Here is a 10,013-nt window from a genome sequence, read left to right as displayed (position 1 = left end):
CCTTATTTTCTGGAGTGGGGCCCTCCAGATTCTTAGGTTTTTGTTCTCCCAGACCCATGAACTCTGGTTTCCCTTCTGAGGGTCCTGAGCCTCCTGTTCCTGGAGGGTGTTTCAGTTCTGAGGAAACTGCCACAGAACTCCATCACTGAAGCTGGAGGCTGTGTACCTCTCCCTCCCCAGATCGGGGGTTGCAGACACATGCCACCTGCTCCCCCTCAAGGATTTTATTTTTATCTCTGTATATCTATGGGTCTGTGCACGTGAGTGCAGTGCTGGTGGAGGCCAGAAGGGGGTGTCAGATCTCTTGGGACTGAAGTTATAAATTGAGGGCATGAGTGCTGGGAATCAAACCCAGGTCTTCTGCAAGAACAGCAAGTGTTCTTAACTGCTGAGTCACCTCCCCAGTCCTGGACAGATAGATTTTAAACAACCAAATTTTTTATCTTTTTTTTTTTTTTTTTGAGATAGGGTTTCTCTGTATCTTTGGAGGCTGTATGGAACTCGCTCAGTAGACCAGGCTGGCTTCAAACTCACAGAGATTCACCTGCCTCTGCCTCCCAAGTACTGGGATTAAAGGCATATGCCACCAATTGGAAAGTTTATGTCCTTTTTAAAAGATTATATTTTATGTATATGTTTTTATTTGCACAATAGAAGAAGGCATCAGACACCATGAAACTACAGATATAGATGGCTATGAACCACCACGTGGGTGCACCCAGGACCTCTGGAAGAGCAGCCAGTGTTTTTAATTACTGAGTCATCTCTCCAGTCCCCCGAATTTACACATTTAAAAAAGCTAGATGAATGTATTCCCCCATATTGAGAATCATGTGTACTCTATGGCTGTCTTGTTTGTGATTGGAAATAGTTTTATATTATGAATATTTGGGGATTTAGGAGATGGCTCAATGGGTAAGAGCACTGGATGTTCTTCCAGAGGACTGGGGTTCAATTCCCAGCAACCACATGGTGGCTCACAGCTGTCTGTAACTCCTGTTCCAGGGGATCTGACACCTTCTCCAACAGACATACATGCAGGCAAAACACCAATGTACATGAAATAAAAATAAATAATAAAAGTTTCTTCAAAAAGAATATTTGATATGATTTTTATGAGCCTTTGACTATTATACAAATGAAATGAAGTTTTAAATTAAATTAATGCAGTTACTTAGAACCTGTTTTGGAATGTAATCTTTATCTTCCTATATAGATATAAACACACACACACACACACACACACATTTAATCTAAACTTCATAGATAAATAAGATCTTTATCTTATGACTAATAAATGTTGTTTGAGCTGGGCATTGGTGACGCACGCCTTTAATCCCAGCACTCAGGAGGCAGAGGCAGGCAGATCTTTGTGAGTTCGAGACCAGCCTGGTCTCCAAGAGCTAGTTCCAGGACAGCCTCCAAAGCCACAGAGAAACCTTGTCTTGGAAAAAAAAAAAACCAAAAAACAAACAATAAATGTTGTTTGATATAATTTGCATTTTAAGGTTTTATAAAACCCTTAATAGACCCAAAGATATCATTTTAATAGATTTTAAGAGTATCAGACTGCTCAAGTTTATAAGGTAGTGTGTGCTTATCAGGCCTTTAAAATTTTATTATTACTATGTGTATCATGTTTATTTTACGTGTATGGGTGTTTTGCCTGCAAGTACCTGTAACCTGTGTGCCTGGTACCTGAGGTGGCCTGAAGAGGGCATCAGATCCATTGAAACTAAGGTGACCAATGTTTTGAGTTGCCACATGGGTGCCAATGCTCTTAACCACTGAGCCATCTCTCCAACCCCTTTATCAGGCTTTTAATTTTACTTTTAGTTTTTTGAGATAGAGTTTCTCTGTATAGCCCTGGCTGACCTGGAATGCCCTGGAACTCACAGAGATCCACATGTCTCCACCTCTGCTGGGACTAAAGGTGTGCGCCACCCACCACCCGGCTATCAGGCTTCTTTTTTTTTTTAAGATTTTATTTATTTATCATGTATACAACATTCTGCCTGCAGGCCACCAGATCTCATTATGGATGGTTGTGAGCCACCATGTGGTTGCTGGGAATTGAACTCAGGACCTCTGGAGGTGCAGCCAGTGCTCTTAACCTCTGAGTCATCTCTCCAGCCCCTATCAGGCTTCTTTGGTTTTTCGAGACAGAGTTTCTCTGTGGCTTTTAATACAGCACCAAATTCAGTTGTAAATCCTCACTTGTATATTTTAGTTAGGAATGCAAAAAATAAAAATAGTAATTTTAGCACACAATTAAATGAATTTAAAAAATGAAGTAGTCAGGGTCTGTTAAATTGTTTTTCACACAAACAATAAATGAAAACGATTAGCATGGACACACATGACATAATTACATGGAATCTAGGGGCACTCATTTACAAAAGTAGAAAGTTTATATACTTGTATTTTTAAGATATGAGAAAAGGGTTGGAGATCTGGCTCACAGGTTAAGAGCACTGGCTGCTCTTCCAGAGGGCCTGGGTTCAATTCCCAGCACCAGATGTAAGAAAGGGACAGTAGCTGTATTGGTTAGTTTTTTTGGCAACTGGACACAAACTAGGGTATCTGAGAAGAAAGAACACCAATTGAGAAAATACCTATATCAGATCGCCGGTAGTCAAGCCTGTCTTGCATTTTCTTGATAAATCATTGATGTGGGAAGGCTCTGCCCATGGTGAATGGAGCCACCCCTGGGCAGGGGTCCTGGGTTCTGTAAGAAAGCAGGCTGAATATGCCATGAGGAGCAGGCCGGTAAGCAGCACCCTCCATGGTCCCTGCATCAGCTCCTGCCTCAAGTACCAGGCCTGACCTCCTCTAGTGACTGAGTGCGATCCAAGTATAAGCTGAAAAACCCTTTCCTCCCCAAGTTGCTTTTGGTCCTTGTGTTTTATACATAGCAATAGAAACCTAAACTGAGTAAGATAGGAGCATAAAAGATCAAAAGATGACATTTGTCATGCAGACTTAGATACTATCACTTCCTCCTTTAACAGCTGAACAGCCCAGAGGGAGATGCTTTTACTGATGAAAATGCTTTTCTCAATGTTGTTTTAAGCCAAAGACATATAAAATATTTTTAAATTTACAGTGAGGGTAAATCATATTCCCCATGATTGCATTTGTATACAAAAGGAAAAAAAAGGAAATGAAAGAAGTGTAAGTTTTGGATTAAGCATCATCTACTGCTCCACTGTCCATTTAGACTTTGGTTCTCTTACCTAGAATCTGACCAACCTCTTCTCTTGCATTAGAGTGCACACCTTTAGTCTTAACACTCGGGAGACAGAGGCAGGCGGATCTCCGTGAGTTTGAGGCCAGCCTGGTCTACAAGAGCTAGTTCTAGGAAAGGCTCCAAAACAATACAGAGAAACCCTGTCTCGAAAAATCAACCAACCGGGCTGGAGAGATGGCTCAGAGGTTAAGAGCACTGACTGCTCTTCCAGAGGTCCTGAGTTCAATTCCCAGCAACCACATGGTGGCTCACAACCATCCTTGATGAGATCTGGTGCCCTCTTCTGGTGTGCAGATAAACGTGGAAGCAGAATGTTGTATACATAATAAATAAATAAAATATTAAAAAAAGACCTGCCCACGCTGCTGGCTTTCTAAACAACAGAAACAGGTAAGAAAGCAGAGGGTGGCGCACGCCTTTAATCCCAGCACTAGGGAGGCAGAGGCAGGTGGATCTCTGAGTTCAAGGCCAGTCTGGTCTACAGGATAGCCAGGGCTACACAGAGAAACCCTGAGAAACCCTGTCTCAAAAAAAAAAAAAAAAAACAAAAAAAAACAAAAAATAGATGCTTAAACTAGATACCTTGAAAACAGAAAGGAGTCTACCAAACAGGGTACCTAAATAACCATCTCAGAATAAACAAATGGACATTCACCAAACCAAGGGAGGTCTGAGAGAACCTGGGTAAGAGCCTTTGCAGTCTGTGGATGTGGAATGTCGCCTCTCAGAGGCTTTCAGAGCTGCTCCTGCGTCCAGAGCTGTGCAGAACAGCACTTTAAGGCGTGGTGTTGGGGGGCTCCTCCCACCACGGCTGGACTGCAGGGATAGTCAGGTTGTGGTCCCCCACTCCCAGGCTTCAGTCCGAGTGGGGCGGCTGGATCAGACCACATGGGGCTGGCTTTCCACTGATCTGGGGTATGAATGCATCCACCCAGGTAACTCCTCTGATAAAAAGTATATTATTTTCAAAGCGATGGCAGTCAATGAAGACACAGCTCTTACGTGGAACAGGTTGAGAGATGGCTTATTTTGGAGCTGAATATGAGTGACCATAGCCAGGGAACACTCCAAATTCCATGTTCCAATGTGGAAGTTGTTCTATTAAGTTTTTAGAGCAAACAGGATAAAGAATGTCACAAAATGGGGGTGGAAAGATGGCTTAACACTTAAAAGCAGGTACTGGTCATCCAGAGGATCCAAGTTCGATTCCTAGCACCCACAACAGGTATAATCCCAGCTCCAGGGGGAATCTCACTCCTCTGGTCCCTGGAGGCACTGACCTATACATATACACACAGTTTCAAATAATAATAAATCTTTAAAAAGTCACAAAAAGACACTTTTCAAATACATTAGTAGAAACATCAGATGGAGTTTCAACTTGAAGGTGTAACTTTATTCTGGGATGTGTGTGTGTGTGTGTGTGTGTGTGTGTGTGTGTGTGTGTGTATGCTTATGGGTATATATGATGAGTGTGTATGACGGGTGTATTTAATGGATATGTGCACTGATGTGGATCACATGATGGGGCTATGTGCTGATGGCTATATACGATGGGCGTGTATGTTGACAAGTTGGTGTGCTAATATGTACTGTGTATTTTTCTGGCCTCATTTTGAAGCCTGAATGTTGAAACAGACACTTAAAAATGCAAGTATGTCTTGTGATCACCTATGTGGGAATAGGGCATGTTTCTAGGCTGGGTGGTCATGTGCACAAGCCAGGTGTGCCACCCTCATGTGTGTAGAGACAGAGGGCACAGATCTGCCTGCTTCTTGGACCACAGTAAGTGCTGTCAGTGTTCCTGGAATGAGTCACAGCCACACCCCTGCCAGCCAACACCCTACTGGCTCTGTGGCAGGTGGAGAAGACACAGCACACAGGGCAGGTTGGGAGGCAGCACAGAAACAGGTCCCTCTGTCTGTCTGTAAGACACTGAGAAGATTAAGGGTCTCAGAGCCCTGCTTTCTAAATCTGTGTCATGCACAGGGCAGAGCTTGTGACTCCATATGTGTTAACTTGCTTCCTGATGAGCCCTGCATTATGGTTTATGTCTGAACCCCAGGAGATCAGGTCCCCCCAAACCACAGGTCCTCCCTTAAGAGAGAAGCATGCCTGTAGGCAAAGGCAGGGAGGTACCAACAGAAGTCAAGAAATTGGCTTTTTTTCTTTTTGAGATTAATTACAACACTTCTCCCTTCCCTTTCCTCCCTCCAAATTCTCCCATAGACCTCCCTCACCGTCCTTCAAATTCCTGGCTTCTTTTTTAGCTGTTATTGCATACATATATGTATTTGTGTACATAAATATAACCTATTCAGTTATGTATGTATGTATGTTTTCGGAGCTCACCTTTTGGCACTGGGCAGCCAATTGCTATGCTCTTCCCTGGAAGGCCACCTCCCTCACTCCCAGTGGTTCTCGGTTGCCTATAGTTCTGTGTAAGGTTGAGACCTCAGGGGCTTTCCCCATCCACTTTGGCTTGTTCATTGGTGTCATCCTTGTTCAGCTCACGATTGGACAGTCGCATGGGTAAGACGTGACTTTTTTTTTTTTTTTTTTTCCAAGACTGGGTTTCTCTGGGCTTTGGAGTCTGTCCTGGAACTGGCTGGCCTCAAACTCACAGAGATCTGCCTGCCTTTGCCTCCCGAGTGCTGGGATAAAGGCGTGCACCACCACCACCAGGCAAGACTTGGCTTGTAGTAAATCTCTCTCTCTCTCTCTCTCTCTCTCTCTCTCTCTCTCTCTCTCTCTCTCTCTCTGTGTGTGTGTGTGTGTGTTTTCTATAAAATGGGGCTCTGGGAATATAGCTTGGTGGTGGAGCACTTGCCCAGCATGAATAAGGTCCCAGGTTTGACTCCAGCATAACTAGAGGGAAAAAAGAAACAGATGATCATGACCCAATCAGTGCTTGTCTCCTCTATTTCCTGAAATAGGGACCAAGATGGGACTAATGGGGGACTCAGCAATAGATCTGAGGCTGCCATATGGATGCCTGAGAGCCCTGTATCAGTTCTACAGCAGGTAGCTGTGGGTGGGCATGGTTAGAATTCAGGCCCACTGGTCCCCAAGGCAGGGGCATCTTTCTCATCCTGGTTCTTGCCTGTGCAACTTGGCTGGCAATCACAAGAATCTCTAGAGACACTGAGCTCCGGGGCAAGGGGCAGACAGACAGCAGACAAGCAAAGGAACCAACAGGAGCACCCGAGGTTGCACGAACCAGGCCAACGCAGTAGATGATGTAATATAGAGAGTGAGAACCCAGAGATGTGGGTGGTCAGGCTAGTGTCTGGAGAGGTGACGTCTCACTGTGGTCTGAATGACATGCAGGTGTGATGGGGACAGCTAGGGCAAAGGCCCCCAGTATTTAAGGGTCAGAGGTGAGTGAGTAAAGGGATTGTGCTTAATCAAGGAGCCCAGAGAGGAAGAGCGCCATGCACAAGCTCACAGAGTGCTTGTGCAAAGGCCAGAGCCAGAACTCTGGGCCCAGGACTCCCCTGGAGCAGTCATGGAGGCAGCTGCCTATTTGCCAAGCGCTGAGCCGGGGAGACCCACTATCCACACTGACTGTCCCCTGGTCTCCCTTCCACCATACAGTCTTTGCCGGTGATATTCCCACTGTCTTGAATGTTGTTCCTTGTTTTTGGTTGTTGTCATTATTTATTTATTTATTTGTTGCTAAACTAGCCTTCCTTCTTTTCAACTCTTAACTCAATGCCACAGGGCTGGAGCAATGGCTCCCAGGTTAGGAGCACACACACTGTTCTCATGTAGGACCCAAGTTTGGTTCCCAACTACCATGCCAGGTGGTCTTCATGGCCTGTAACTCCAGCTATAAAGGGAATCCAATGCCTCTGGCCCCACAGACACCTGCACTCACGTACCCACACACTTAATTAGAGATAAACTAAATCTCAAAAACAAAAGCTTAGTTCTTTCCTACTCGGGGCCACCAAGAGGGTTGTGTGTTTTCTCAAAAATGAGCTCATGTGGAAGCACTCTCTCTGTGACGTTGCATCTCTGACTACCTTCCCAACAGGCCTGTGGCTGCAGAGGGCAGAGCCACCATCTGCTGCCTTCATTGTGTCCCAGCCTAGCACACTGATACATACATACTAGGAGGAGGTGGGATTGGCCCTGCCCTCAGCCCAGAGAGGATGAAGACGGCTGATCCTGAGCCCACAGAAGGAGAGTCCTCACTACCCATCCCAACATCCCCACATCCAGAGCACCAGGTCTGCCAAATCAGATGATGGCTCTCTCTCACGGCTGCCCTGACCGCAGAAGGAGAAGGGGGCTTTCCTTGGCCTGGGCTGCTGGGAAGCTGTGGGTGGGAGGTGGTACCCGCAGAAAGACAGGCACCCCCCCAGCTTCCTGAAGCAGAAGGGAGCCGAGGCTGCGGCAGGCGCTGAGGTTGCCCACAGAGAGGGCAGAGGTTGGTCTGCAGAGGCAGGGCAGAGAGGCCTGTGGCTGCCCCGCCCTAGCTGAGTTCTGCACCCTACCCAGGAGGCTGTGTAAGCTGCCTTTGGCCTGGAGCTGCAGCCATCCCAGGAGGTAGTTGAGGATGCTCCTGTATCTGTGGAGGAACCTTAGGTGCATTGCCTAAGTCGACAAGGACTTACCATCTATTGAGTCACACAGTTGATGTCTCCAAGCCTGGTTCCTGCTCCTCCCCAGCTCCAAGGCCACCAAGGTGCTTTAAGTCCAGCTCATCATCTTCCCAGCCAGCCCCATCCACTGTCTGCCCCACCCACAATGGTGCTGGATCCCAGCCCATCCTTTCTCTCTCCACCCTTTATTCAATGCTCCTGCCCCCCCCCCATCCCTATGGATTATGCCTCCTGTCACTCCATGCAACACAGTTTAGACATCTCAGTCTTACCATACTTCTTCCACTCTCAAAATATCCACAATACCTTCCTTCCTGCCTTCCAGCCTGAAGCTGCCATTCCAGACTTGTCAAGTGCCAGCACACCCCTGCCCTGCAGCCTGGACTTCCCTCAGGCCCAGCACACCTCTGCCTGCAGCCTGGCCTCCTCTCGGGCCCAGCACACCCCTGATTGGCAGCTGAGCCCTCCCCCATTCCCTACCCCTTGCATTGTCCTGCTGCAGCTCAAGTATCCCCATCTCCTTGGTCTCCCCAAGAGAAGGACTGTGGGGCTTGCCTGTTGTAGTATGTAGAGTCTGCACTGGCCCCAGGCACATGTATGATGATGCTCAAGACGACCTGCAGTGGAAGTCTGAGACAGGGCTCGCTCTAAGCAGCTGCTTCTGAGCCCCAGTGTCTGAGGACCCATAGATAGCTTATGGAAATAAACCGGTGTTCTCCGCCCAGCCCTGTAAAGGGGCAGAGGACTCATTGCACTCCAGGGAGCTAGCCCTGCACTAGCTGAGGTTTCTGGGTTTTTTTTGGTGGGGGGCATGGCAGTCACAGGCCCAGTTGTTGATATCCATCACACACTTAGAAGCTGAGCCCAAGGAAACGGCTTAGCTGTTGAGAGCAGTTGCTGCTCTTGGATCCTAGAACTCAAATGGAGCTTTACAGCTGCTCGTAACTCCTGTCCTAGGGAATCTGACACTCTCTTATGGCCTCTGTGGGTGCCAGGCAACAGATATATGAAATTAAAAATAAATAAATAAATAAAATTGAAAAGTTCTCTAGGACAAGAGGCCTGATGGTCGGAGAAGGGGTCCTAGCAGATATAGTTTATGTTCCAACGAGCCCACAATCTGGATACTCTGTCCTGTACACAATTGAGCACCTGGAGCTTCCGACCTCATTGTCCCATCTGTCTTTTTTTGTTTTGGTGCTAGAAATAGAAACGTGGGCCTTAGCCAGGTGTTGGTGGTGCACACCTTTAATGCCAGCACTTAAGAGGTAGAGGCAGGTGGATCTCTGTGAATTCAAGGCCAGCCTGGTCTACAGAACAAGTTCCAGGACAGCCAGGGCTGCACAATAAAACCCTGTATCTATATCTTCCTACATATTTTTAAAAATTATTTTAAAATTTTATTTAAAAATGTGTGTGTGTGTGTGTGTGTGTGTGTGTGTGTGTGTGTGCGCACACGTGTGTAAGTACAGGTGCCTGCAGGGCCAGACCAGTCAGATCCCCCTGGAGTTGGAATTACAGGCAGTTGTGAGCCACCTGACATGGGTTCTAGGACGTGAACTTGGGTTATCTGCACAAGTATTCCTACTCTTTAACCACTGAGCCATCTCTCGTTTCCTACACTTTGTTTCTTAACTTATTTATTTTACTTTATGTGTACTGTGTTTTCCCTGTGTGGTGTCTGTGCACCCGACGCCCTTGATGGCTGGAAGATGATGTAGCCCCTGGAATTGGAATTACATGAGCCATCACATGGGTGCTGGAGACGGAACCTGGATCCTCTACAAGAGCAACAAATGTAACCACTGAGCCATCTCTCCAGCCCCATCTACCTTATTTTTTTTTTTTAGACATTTTCACTGAATCTGACACTTACCATTCTTCCTGGGACACTTGGCCATCTTGCTTCAAATCTGTCTGTTCCCAGTGCTGGGGTGGAAGGCACCTGCTGCCACCAGGGTTCTTAGGCTCAGGTACGTGTGACTGTGCATCCGGCCCTTTACCCTCAGAGCCACCTGCTAACCATTGTTTCAATATTAACTTTTAAAATAATTTTGTGTGTAGGGGTGCTTTACTGGCTAGTGAGTGTGTGCCTGGTGCCTGCAGCACTAGAAAAGGTTGTGAATCCCCTGAGCCATCTCTCCAGCCCCACC

This window comes from Cricetulus griseus (genome assembly GCF_003668045.3).
Source record: "Cricetulus griseus strain 17A/GY chromosome 1 unlocalized genomic scaffold, alternate assembly CriGri-PICRH-1.0 chr1_1, whole genome shotgun sequence".
Classification (NCBI taxonomy): domain Eukaryota; kingdom Metazoa; phylum Chordata; class Mammalia; order Rodentia; family Cricetidae; genus Cricetulus; species Cricetulus griseus.
This window is presented reverse-complemented; position numbering follows the sequence as displayed.